At 38.7% G+C, this 12,842-nt stretch overlaps 1 non-coding gene across 1 annotated transcript; it reads left to right on the top strand.

Annotated features, from left to right (window-relative positions):
- The first annotated feature begins 10,625 nt into the window (after positions 1-10,625).
- trnay-gua (transfer RNA tyrosine (anticodon GUA)) lies at positions 10,626-10,713 on the top strand. Its single transcript is given in 2 exon segments — positions 10,626-10,662; positions 10,678-10,713. It is a non-coding gene; the product is annotated as a tRNA-Tyr (tRNA).
- Positions 10,714-12,842: the final 2,129 nt, after the last annotated feature.

Genomic DNA, 12,842 nt, shown 5'->3' on the forward strand with positions numbered 1-12,842 from the left:
TTGGAGACAGTGACATCAGAGAATGGAAGTTTCAGACCGCTTTTCTGTTACAGGTTCAAGCAAACCTGAAAGTTAGGGAGTGTTTGGTCACTTTTGTATGAAAAAGTGTCAGAAGCCTGTAATTATAATTTGCCCTTTTTTAATTGTGGTTGAAATCCACTCCCATGTACCAAGACCTTACAGTATATTCATGTTTACTTAAATGACTAACTATTGGACTATTGGACATGCAGGAAAGAAAGGAACCCAGAACCAACATTTGCTTTCAGGTGGGGCTCATTTACATAACGGACATCTATTTCTGAGGAGCCTGATTTGAATCACACAACCCCTGTAGAAGTCGAATCGACAATCTAATAAACCGAAATCAGACGCGTTATCCATTAAACCACCAGCCCGTCATGTAAATGAATTGCACCATGGTGAGTTCAGCGCCGCTCCTAGTAATACCCCACCCCCATCTTAAATTTCTACGTGAGAAACGTGTTTTCTACATTTTTATCAGTTTTTAAAAATCATCACTTTTAAGCAGACAAAGCCTTTATGTGTCGCTCTGAATTTCTAATTGATTTAGAATTCCAAGACACAACGGCGTGAAATGATCACGTCTTTCACTCTACTTCTCTCTTGTAGTAAAGCAGACCCTGCTGGGTGAGTATTTGTTCTGGTAAATTAGGTCACGGATCATGTTAACTCACTTCTGCTAAACACAACATTTCCTTATGCACGGGAGTGTGTCTTTGTACAGCTGTTATACAAAGGGCTGGTGGTCAGGGACGCGCTTCGGATTGTTTCAATGTAAACATAATCTCCGCTAAAAGCCCTCTTGAACTTTGCAGGAAATGTACGTGAAACCATTTTCACGTGTGGAATTTTATCTTCAGCTGGCTGTAGTTAGAATGCCTTATACACCGTTGTGTATCCTTAGCAAAAATATTTTAAAATTATAACAGAGTTGTTGGAGAACTTGACAATCATTATTAAATGAGCACAGTACAAATGTACATTGATATTTGTGTTGTATGTACTTTAATTTTAAAAGATATAAACATAACTGTGCTGATATGGATGTTCATTTGAAGGATTTGAGGAATCTATAAAGGATGTCAGAACAACCAAAGAAACATTTGGGCATCTGCATATTTTTAAAGATTAAAGAGCACCGTAAGTGTGAAGTTTGCACACACGAGAGAAGAAATCAGTTTCAATGCACATCATTAAACTGATGGTGTGCTTATCAGTCATGCATTAAACATGTATAGCAGAGGATGGCTTTGATCCATCAATCTTTGGGTTATAGACCCAGCAAGCTTCTGCTGCGCCACTCAGCTATGTTTAACACAACTGCTTTTGCACTTGAGATGAAAAGTTTCAACGGTAAACGCAGACGTCACTGAGCACTTGGTCTTTTGTAGTACAAATCATCACACGCTACTCTACATGGGCGTCTTCAAGATCGTTGAGAACCAAAGCTTCTGCCTTCCTGGTTACTGATTCTTTCTTCGTTAATTCCCAAATCTTCAATGAGAATCAGTGAAACGAAAACCAAACACATGTACACACTCGCGTCCTAGCATGAAAGAAAAATGATGGAAGCGTTTGAGAAATAACAAAAGTAGTCTGAACAGCTCCAGCCTATCAACTGCTCTACAAAGTGATCGCTATCTCCACACCCAGTTTATAACACTGAAAATGATTCAGGAAGCACAGCAAAGTTCTAAAAACAGCAGTTGAAAAGCGTCTAGATACATAAAATGACAATTTCTCAAAAGTAAAATCTTCATCTTTTAAATATTGTCATCCATATATTTTCATTTTCCTCTTTTTAACATAACACGCTTTCGAGAAATAGAGTGTTTTGGAATGAAGGCTGCATTAGAAAATGTGTATCTAAATTAAAATCGGGTTTATGACTTCTGCGTTTTTCAGCTTTCTTAGCGCTTGGGTCTCGATTCAGATATTGCAATGAAAGCAACAGGGGAGTAAGTTTTCCTTTTCTAAATCAAAGGTGATCTGCTCACAAGGAAGTATAAAAACTTCAGCGTTTACTTTTTGAAGACCACAAATTGTCGAAACACTGTTGCTTCATAAGCTTATAAGTAACGTTTCTGAGCATGCATTGTATTACTCATGCTGTTATTAATAAAAAAAAACTTAAATTCACATAATGGAACTTGGACGGCTCAAAGTAGTCTATTCCTTGTACAACTTTACTTGCCCGCTGAGTAGAGTTTAAAGCAACTGCAGCAGAAGTAGCAGTAATAGCAACAGCATGGTTAGAGTGTCACAATACACTCTGAAATTATTGCGGCTTCAGATCGTTTTGTTCTGTTGAAGCTGCCTACAGGCTCTGAACTGTTGACATTGGCTGTGATCATCTTTTTTCAGGTTTCATGAAATTCTTCACATATTTGAAATATTCCATTCGGGTTCGCCTAATACACGGTGCAACCCGTACCTGCAGCAGAATGCTGTGGCACATTAAGCCGTTTTGTTTTGTAAGGATTAAGGAGCGTACTACAAATCGAGCAAGCGAAAAGAAAATTAAACAGGAGTCACTTTTTGGATTGCTAATCCATTGTACTCTGCTCGTCTAGGTTCAAATCCCATCCTTGTCATGGTTAAGGCCTGAGACGTGTGTGTTTTTTCTAAACGGTGTTTGCATTTGTTTCCTCTTCTACTCTTGTACTGGAGCAGTAATATTTCTAGCGGTGGACGAACATGGTATCACAGGCTGACAGCAGGAACACGTGGCCACAAGCTGCAGTACATTGGTTTGGGAACAGCAATAACTTTCCTGTGGAGACAGGTGCGCCGGTATTAATACAGCTCTTTCGAGCAGAAAGAGTAACAAGAACTGACTTAAACTTACCAGTTATGTTTAATAGCTAAAAACACAAAACCAACCTCTTCAGTGGTGGAATCTAAATTATAGAAGCCAATGCTGCCATCAAGGAAAAAAAATCTTGAGTTATGTAGTTTTGAGACTAAATATCTGACTTTCAGTTTGAAGCGGTACAATGGATTCAAGGTCACATTCGTTCTTAATTCATATATATGAGTGTGATAATGGTTAAAACTGTGTTTACATGAGGAACAAACAGTAACCTTTTCATTCCGAGAAGAAAGTCAGATTGTGCGCATTTCTCAGCACGCACATTGTCAGGAACACTAAACCCACAGTGCCAGCAAACCAATCGACAGCCTGTAGGTACTGCCATTGCAAATGTAAAAGGTTGTTCATACACACATATGATATCGTTGCTATCTCGTAATTAGGAGATAATTTAGTATTTCTTAATTAAGAGAACTCAGGATTTTTTTCCTTGGTGGCAACAATGCGCTTCTGCAATAAATCATAGACTCTGCTTTCAAAATACAGATGCAGCCATTCAAAATGGGTGAGGTATTTCGCGGCATACCCCGGTGGGCGTGTCGCAGTATCACGCGGTATCACGGTGTCACATGGTTAACTATCCGGCGTCGCCTTGTAAAACCGCCAGGGGGAGCTTAACCTCTCATGTACAGCATTTGAGCCTTTAATTTTGAACTGTGTATTACAGCATGTTAATCATCAGTCATTAAAATGTTGGTATATTTTATGAAAGCAAGATTGCTCAGTTGGACAAAAGTACACAACCTACCTTTATCAGAAATATTTATGCATCAAAGCCTTTACTGAAGATATTACTAATAGTATTAATAATGGATGACTTTGGACAAGCTGTATACTCAAAGTATAATTTCTTTAGCACATTTGTACAAGCACTTGGAATCTGTCCAAGCCATACTTTGTCAGGCATTTTGTTTTACTTCAACGGGCATAAAAACTTCCTTGCTTTTAACAGGGCGTTTCATAATTTCTAACTACGAAAATGATTTAAAATGTGACACCTATCATTCAACTAGAGCTTAAAATATCACAAAGATCCTCAAGAGCACAGGAAAGAGTGTATTAAAAGACACTTGTATTTATCAACGCTTTCTTTTCCGTATACCAGATTTTATGGAACCACTTCAGCCAGTCAGATTCCAGGAATCGGCACTTTAAAGGAAAAATACACACTGGTATTCCATTTCTCCCTAACGATTTTAAGCATCGAAGTATTTAACTAGCATGTGAAATAGCGTGTGTAAAAGTGGTAGTTTTAAGCTTTTCTGCTAATATAATATGGAATCGCGTATCTAAAGAATTCGTGTTCTGCGACAGGGCTGTGTAGGGCTGTTTCGCCTGTCTGTTCATGAGCGCTGTCTTGTAGCCTACTGGTCTAGGTGCGTGACTACCAATTGGCGGGTTGTGTGTTCGAATCCAGCTGGTGCTGGATTTTTCATTTTTATTTATTTATTTTTTAATCGCGTAACATAAACATATTACCGTATGCAAACTGTACTGTATACAGTATGTATATATATATAGGTTTATTCCATGCTGAAAAAAAGAAGAAAGAGAACACAACATTTCGGCCGTGGAGCCTTCTTCAGGTGTGACACACCTGAAGAAGGCTCCACGGCCGAAACGTTGTGTTCTCTTTCTTCTTTTTTTCAGCATGGAATAAACCTATTACTTGTTCCTTTGCAGTCTACGCATGCTGACGCAGCTACCCACCTGTATATATATATATTTAATGTCTTAACTGTGCCTGTTTAAGTATTGAATATACTGCAACGCGTGTGAAGGCCATAAACGATATTAATTTTGGAACATAAACATACAGTATATGGCTGGTCTCGGTACTTAAAAGAAAACATACACGAAACATGGTTTCATTATGACCAGAATCGGTCTTGAGATATTTTTAATTTGATTTACAGTATTTGAGAGGTATGTCTTAACACCGATACTACAGTGCTTAAGTACTGCTCACGTATATGTTTCTAGGTTTATATTATGCATTTCATACGGTCAAATTACTTTTGAGCAACTAATAAGAAGGGCGAAACAGTATGCGTTTTAGTTTCGTTTTGTGCTGGGACCCGTGGATTGATTCGAGATATCAAGTACATACAAGTCATTTTTTAAATTTTGTAGTTCGTCTTGAAAAAATGTTACGAGTACATCATCTATCAACAATTACACAGGTTCTGTTTCCATATTGCGGATTTTGGTTATGTAATATTATTTTCTACATTTCACGTTGTGAATATATGATTTGGGCAAACAGAGCCGCAAAGAAGTACATTATGGGTTGTTGTTTTTTTTTTGCAGTTTTATCTAGAACAAGCGATGCTTTAACCTTTGTCTGATTCCTGTGAAACTATCCACACGACAGTTACAGAACCTAGGAGTTGACTTCCGTGATGTCACTGATGGGATGTTTCTAAAAATCCATCCTCTGTAAAACGTCTTCTCTAGTTGTCCTGCATATGTATTCGCTAATGAAGCTGTGTGTTCTGAGCCTGGATCTCTACATTTCTGTATGAACCAGCTTAGAGGGCTAAAGACAGCTTGTGTTTAAATTGAGTGTAAGGCAATTTATGCTTCTAAAGTCATGGTCAACATTTATTATTGTACTGTGCTGTAAACTTGTTCTGTGCCAAGTCACATTATTTTATAGCGTTTTTATAGCGTTATCAAATCCGGTGGCGCTGTGTGTTAGTTTCCTGACTCCCATTATTCAAACTGCGACACTGATCATTCATCTCTAAATAAACTTTATTTTATATAGTGTTTTAAGCGAATAGGTAATTAGATTGCTCATAAACCTAATCGCTTTTTCTACATAAACACAGCGTGATTACTCTCTGAAAATGCTTTTCCTTTATTTTTAAAGTAGGCTCAGATTTCAACTATAGATAGTATTATTATAAACTTTCTTGGAAAAATGTATTTTATGTAAACCATGTTTGCTATTAATTCATTTAGGGCTAAAATACGTTCATTGTCTTCCAATCGAGTCGACATTGGAAGCCTGCCACACCCGGACTGTTAAACCAACGCATTAGCACGTCAAAGCCCATTGAGCCAGTATTGGCTTTAGTATTCCCCCCCTCTCCCCTTCAATTCAAGGTGTTTTATTTGCATGACAGATGGGTACAAGCAGTGTTGGGTATGTATATTGTAACGCTTACGGCAGACAGGCACTGTGTAAGAGCCGGCGCACCAGAGCAGCGCACCGAGGGAGCGTCTGCATTTATAACTTAGTTTTTAAAATTAGTCAAGCAATATGAATTGCTAGTTAAAGACTTCGATGCTTAAAATGTTTAGGGAGAAATGAAATACTGGTGTGTATGTTTGCTTTTAAGTACCGAGACCAGCCATATACTGTATGTTTAAGTTCCAAAATTAATATCGTTTATGGACTTCACACGCGTTGCAGTATGCTCCTATTCTTTTTATGCTCAGCTACTAAGATTTCCCTTCAGTGGTAAAATTAGATATGAATATTCAATACTTCCTGTTAAAAGCAAGGAAGTTTTTATGCCCCGTTGAAGTAAAACAAAATGCCTGACAAAGTATGGCTTGGACAGATTCCAAGTGCTTGTACAAATGTGCTAAAGAAATTATACTTTGAGTATACAGCTTGTCCAAAGTCATCCATTATTAATACTATTAGTAATATCTTCAGTAAAGGCTTTGATGCATAAATATTTCTGATAAAGGTAGGTTGTGTACTTTTGTCCAACTGAGCAATCTTGCTTTCATTAAATATACCAACATTTGAATGACTGATGATTAACATGCTGTAATACACAGTTCAAAATTAAAGGCTCGAATGCTGTACATGAGAGGTTAAGCTCCCCCTGGCGGTTTTACAAGGCGACACCGGATAGCTAGTCACGTGACACACGTGATACCGCATGATACCCCGGTGGGCGTGTCGCGGTATGCCGTGAAATACCTCACCCATTTTGAATGGCTGCATCTGTATTCTGATAACCCTCTCGATAAGATCTGTTAGTTTAAGGCATATTCTATGTATTAATAAATGTATCCTCGTGTATTAGTACCTGTGTGTGTGCGTTGTTTGAGTTATGTCGCATGGTTGGACTCTAAAGCCATCAAAAGAATCAACTTTGTGATTTACTGCTACAATTAATAATTGTCTCAGTAAATGCCCAAACCCTACAGAACTGGTGCCTTCAGAGAGCCACTAACATTACATATTTGGCATCCCTGAACAAATATGAATCACTACAGAAGCGAATCATAACAGTTGTAAAAGGAGAGTGACAAACCAAGGAATGAAATTCATTAAACAGGAAAAAAAATAGTTTACTTCGCAGATTAATGTTTTACAAGGCGTACCCATGTGGAGCAGTAGAGAACGAGCACAAGTCCCTGTAATAAGTGCTTTTAAATGTTTTAAACGAATCATCAGAGTATAGAAGCCAGGAGGATCAGGAACCTGATCCTGGAGGTTAAAATGTGTATCCTGGTTTTATTTCCAGCCTGCTCTCAGTTCCATAGGTAGTCTGATTACCTGTTACAATAATTCATCTAATTGTAAATTTATAAGACTGTGAGACACCTGTGAGAGACATATGAGAGCTGGTGATTCCCTGGGCTGGTGTGGAATCACACACAGACAGGTCTTCTTCTGTGTGATCTGAGTCCCACTGCTGAGAGCTACAGACTGGTCAATTGGTCACTACTGTAGACACGACCATCTGCCCATTGGCTACTAATAATCAATATACAGTGTACTGACCAAAGTGTCACTACTTGTGTTTATTACATAAAAAGAGCTGACAGATCAGTGAGTCTTGAGCCCAGTTCACAGAGAGGAGAACCAGGAGCTCTTCTCTGTCTCTAAGTGGCTGTGAGGAAGGAGAAAATGGGGAGATGTGACCTGAGTCCAGGCTGTTCTGTCTGATATTATTCATGTAACAGCACTGATTGTCTGAATGTCCTCTGGTTCTGGATTGACGGATAAAAAGAAGTATGGAGCTTCTGTCCGATTGTCTCTGAGCTGTGAATCTGACTGAGAAGAGAATAATGATTTTTTATTCTGCCTCTGATAATTTTTCTCTTTGCCAGGTGGTGTTACATCCCCTTCAGAAACTCTGCACAGACTGTCAGAGTGAGAGAAAAGTAGAGAGATGGACAGATAAGAGCACACGCAGCGAGAGATACATACGTCTTGATTTACTTTGAACCAAGTGTTCATTTCCTTTGTGGAACAAGTTGTTTCTGAACTTCAAGAAATTCATACAACTTCTGAAAGATAAAATATAAGTCTTGCAAATCAGGACAGAAGAAATACCGCAAGAAAATGTCAGTGATTTTTCTCCTTTTAACGAAAAGTGGAGAAAAACAACGGCAGTGCATCTCCGTCGGCTTGATTTAGCTTAATACAAGTATTCACTTCATTTTCTGTGGATTACAGACTGCGAAAGATGAAATAAAGTTATTGGTTATTCATGGTCAGTGCAGAAGAAATACTGCCGGCTGGCAGGAAAATGTCAGTATTTTATCATTCTTTAACTACAAACGTGTGAACGGCAAAAAGCAACGGGAGTGTGTCTCTGTGCAGCTGTTAAATGAAGGGCTGGTGGTTCAAACCCACTAAGGGACGAGCTTCAGACTGTTCCGCTGTAACCATAATCTCTGCTAAAGCTTGATGGGATTTCTTCGCAAGCCCTCTTGAAATTTGCAGGAAATATCTATTTTACTCATGTGGAACTACAAGTAAACAATTAAGTACCTGTCAATGTCCAAGAAAACCATTTTCACGTGTGGAATTTTATCTTCAACTGGCTGTCAGGAGAATTCATTTATACACCCGTTGTATCCTTAGCAAAAATATTTTAAAATTAGAACACAGATTTGTTGGAGAACTTGACAATCCTTGACAATCATTATTAAATGAGCATTATACAAATGTGCGTTGATATTTTGTATATGTACCTTAATTGTAATAAAATTAAACATAATTGCTTTGATATGGATGTTCATTTGAAGGATTTGAGGAAACTATCAAGGATCTCTGAACAACCAAAGATATATTTGGGCATCTGCTATTGGTAAAGATTAAAGAGTACTGTAAGTGTTAAGCTTGCACACACACAAGAGAAAAATCAGTTTTAATGTACTTCATTAAACTGATGGTGTGCTTATCAATCGTGCATAAAATGTACATAGCTAAGGATGGTTTCAATCAGTTGATCTTTGGATTACGGGCCCAGCATGGTTCCGCTGCGCCACTCTGCTAACAGATGTCTTAGTGTGATTCAACACAACTACTCTATCTTTGCTTTCTAAAAGTGCGCCCGAGATGGAAAAGTCTAAACAGTAAACGCAGACGTCACTTTGATCACTTGGTCTTTTATAGTACAAATCATCACATGCTGCCTTACATGGGCGTGTCTTCAAGATCGTTGTGAACCAAACCTTCTGCCAAACTGAATCTTTCGTCATTAATTCCCAAATCTTCAATGAGAACCAGTGAAACGAAAACCAAGCCCATGTACACACTCGCGTCCTAGCGTGAAAGAAAAATGATGTAAGCATTTGAGAAATAACGAGAGTAGTCTGAACATCTCCAGCCTGTCAACTGCTCTACAAAGAGATCGCTCCCTCTACACCCACTTTATAAAGCTGAAGATGATTCAGGAAGCACAGCAAAGTTCTAAAACCAGCGAATGCATCTGCATACATAAAATGTCAATTTTTCAAAAGTAAAATCTTCAGCTTTGAAAGATTGTCATCTATATATTTTCGTTTTACTCTTTTTTACATAACAAGCTTTCGAGAAACAAACTGTCTGTGTATCTAGCTTTGTTAAATTAAAATCGGCACATCCCAGTTGGCAAAAGAAGTAGAATATACGACTATTAAACGCATACTTTAGACGTATAAATGTGCTCCGTAACTGGTCTACAATGAAATTCTAGTATACGTATATCGTTATACGTCAATTAGACATCTATGATTATATGTTTATTATACATAAATGGTTGGAGTTCTATTATACGGATAAATTTAGAGGACTAATATACATATATAGTTAAAGGTCTATTATACATCAAATAAATATTTTATAGGTGTAGAAACTAGTAAATTAAGCCAATGATTTGTTTTAGAAATTTATTCTTAAAATATACAATTATTCACACCTGAAAAATATGTAGTTCAAATTATACATTATATAGAATATTGTAATCAACAAATGGCTAATCATCATAAAAACACAACTAGTAAATTTCAGTTACAAATTCTAGTAACATGGCAATATATATAGTAATGAAAAACTAACTAATCACATGATCCCGCTAATATTTAACTCAAAACCACATTTCGATTCAAATATACATTTTAACATTTACAACTACTATATTTCCACGAAAATATAATTAATGTAGCACAAACGCTACATTCTAAAAAAGACAGAATGAAACTGTTTGTTTTGTGTTTCATGGTGATCCTCCTCTCGATACTAATGCAATGTTTAATATGATCCCTCGAGAAACAAAAAGGAGTCCATTTCCGCCTGGAATGATTGATGCCCCATCAAACATTTTGTAATATCCCCGGAAGTTTATGCAGTATAATCCTGGTTCGTGGCTTAAATTCAAGGTAAACAAGACTAAGGAAATGAGTTGGAAACTTGATGTCGAACTGGGATTTAAATCACCCGGAACATTTCACTACATTGGGCAGTATGTGCCAGGGAGCATTTGACAACCCTTCGATAGGTCAGTTGGTAGAGCGGAGGACTGTAGTGGAGTCAGCAGGGAATCCTTAGGTCGCTGGTTCGATTCCGGCTCGAAGGAAGGTGCTTTTTGTGTACTTTAATCAAAGAGTAAAAATAGCGAATCTTTTTCACTCAGACATTGAACAAAAGCTCAATAAACGACGAAGCAGAGGCTCCTGTTCCAAAGTCAGCCCACGTCTGATTGTCTTGTTTTGGCCAATATCTGATCTTTGAATTAAGGGAATACTCTGTTTGCTTTGTAATTAAAAAAAAACATACAGTACAAATTTAGTAGTTCAGGTGGGTAGCTGCGTCAGCATGCGTAGGCTGCAAAGGATCAAGTAATAGGTTTATTCCATGCTGAAAAAAAGAAGAAAGAGAACACAACATTTCGGCCGTGGAGCCTTCTTCAGGTGTGATCCATCCTTCCATCCTACAGGATGATCCCTCCATTGGGGCCCTCTTTTCTGATCGCCCTATCATCTCATATCGCCGACCACCTAATCTGCGTAACCTCCTTGTCCACAGCTCCCTTGACCGCCCTCAGCAACCATCCACACCAGGCACTTTCCCTTGCAAAAGAGCTCGCTGTATCACCTGCAAGTACACAGCCACCACCACACTCATGCAAGGCCCCTCAGGACAATTCCGGATCACCCAGACAGCATCTTGTACCTCCAGCAACCTTATTTACTGTATCTCTTGCATTAAATGCCCAGCCATCTACATTGGGGAAACAGGAAGGAGACTCGGAGACCGCTTCAGAGAACACGTCAGGGCTGTGAAGATTAAAGATCTCTCCAAGCCCATTGTTTCTCATTTCACCTCTGACGGCCACGACCACTCTAATCTCTCCGTCTGTGTTCTCAAAGACGGTTTTCCGAACTCATACATCAGAAAGACCACCGAAACTAAAATTATTCTGCAGCTAGGATCACACATTCTCCCTTCCCTTAACGACAGATTACTGTTCTTTTAAATTTTCTCCATTCATTGGAAGTTTCATTTCACACCTCTGCACCCATTCTGACTTCACACCTCTTGATTGGCCTCTCTTTCTGTCCCCTGCTCCCGCCTCTCACTCCTCCTCCCTCTCAACCTTTGTTCTCCCGCTACTTTACCTTTGCCTACTGCCCTGTCTCTCTCACACCTGAAGAAGGCTCCACGGCCGAAAAGTTGTGTTCTCTTTCTTCTTTTTTTCAGCATGGAATAAACCTATTACTTGTTCCCATACAGTACAAATGTCAATTTCATTTTGGTTTCAAGATCGCAATTTAGTGTGAAACATAAAAGCCAGCTGGATAAGCTTTATTAATTTCCCTCACGGGATCAATAAAGTATCTATCTATAAATCTCTTATACGTCATTTACAATGGCCTTTCAACTAATAGCCCGTGCAGGGATCAAACCCTAGCTGTTGGTACACTACGAGTTGCGTAAGGCCCTGTAACGCGCAGATGAGAAACTAACTTCTGCTTCTTCATTATATACACAGTGAGCTATATATATGCGAGCTTACTGCCTCCTACGGGCTCTGTATTTGTTAGCGGTACAAGACCGGCCGTGGAGAAATGAAGTGAGGAGGGTGTGTACATTAAAAGGCTCGTAGCGTCCCTGGAAGGGCTCAAACCACCACCCTTTTGGTTAACAACTGAGCCACAAAGACGCATGTACAGCTTAACACTTCTCGGTCTCAGTGAAAGTGATACACTCCGTAAAATTTCCAGAGATTCATTTATTTTAAAAGGAAAATCACCAACAGCGGCCGAGATCTACTGGAGTTTTTTCATTCTATACTGCGATTTCTGAAGGGTACCCTGTGAAAATACGAGTTTTGACGAGAAGGGATGGACATATAAGGTCAAAAGGCTTGGGGAATTGAACTTTAAGGTGAAGACTGCGGGTTCAGTAGCAGCAGAGCCTGATCAGTATCAGTTGACTCCGATATACTTTGAAAATGAACTTGGGGATTTAGAGTCAGACGTGCTACCGTTGCACCATGGGGTACTTAATTTAAAAAAAAAATAGAAAAAACAATCAGTGTTCCTGGATCTGTAATTGAGAACAACACCTGCACAAGAGCTGCGCATGAAGAATAAAATGTGGTAAGAAGAGACTCTCTTCGGAAGAGCTGCGCACTTCACATGAGATTTTTTTTTGTGAAGCTGATTTGTCTCCTTTGGGGAATTCAAAGGCACAGAAAGCCAT

This window comes from Lepisosteus oculatus, chromosome 14 (assembly GCF_040954835.1).
Source record: "Lepisosteus oculatus isolate fLepOcu1 chromosome 14, fLepOcu1.hap2, whole genome shotgun sequence".
NCBI classification, from domain to species: Eukaryota; Metazoa; Chordata; class Actinopteri; order Semionotiformes; family Lepisosteidae; genus Lepisosteus; species Lepisosteus oculatus.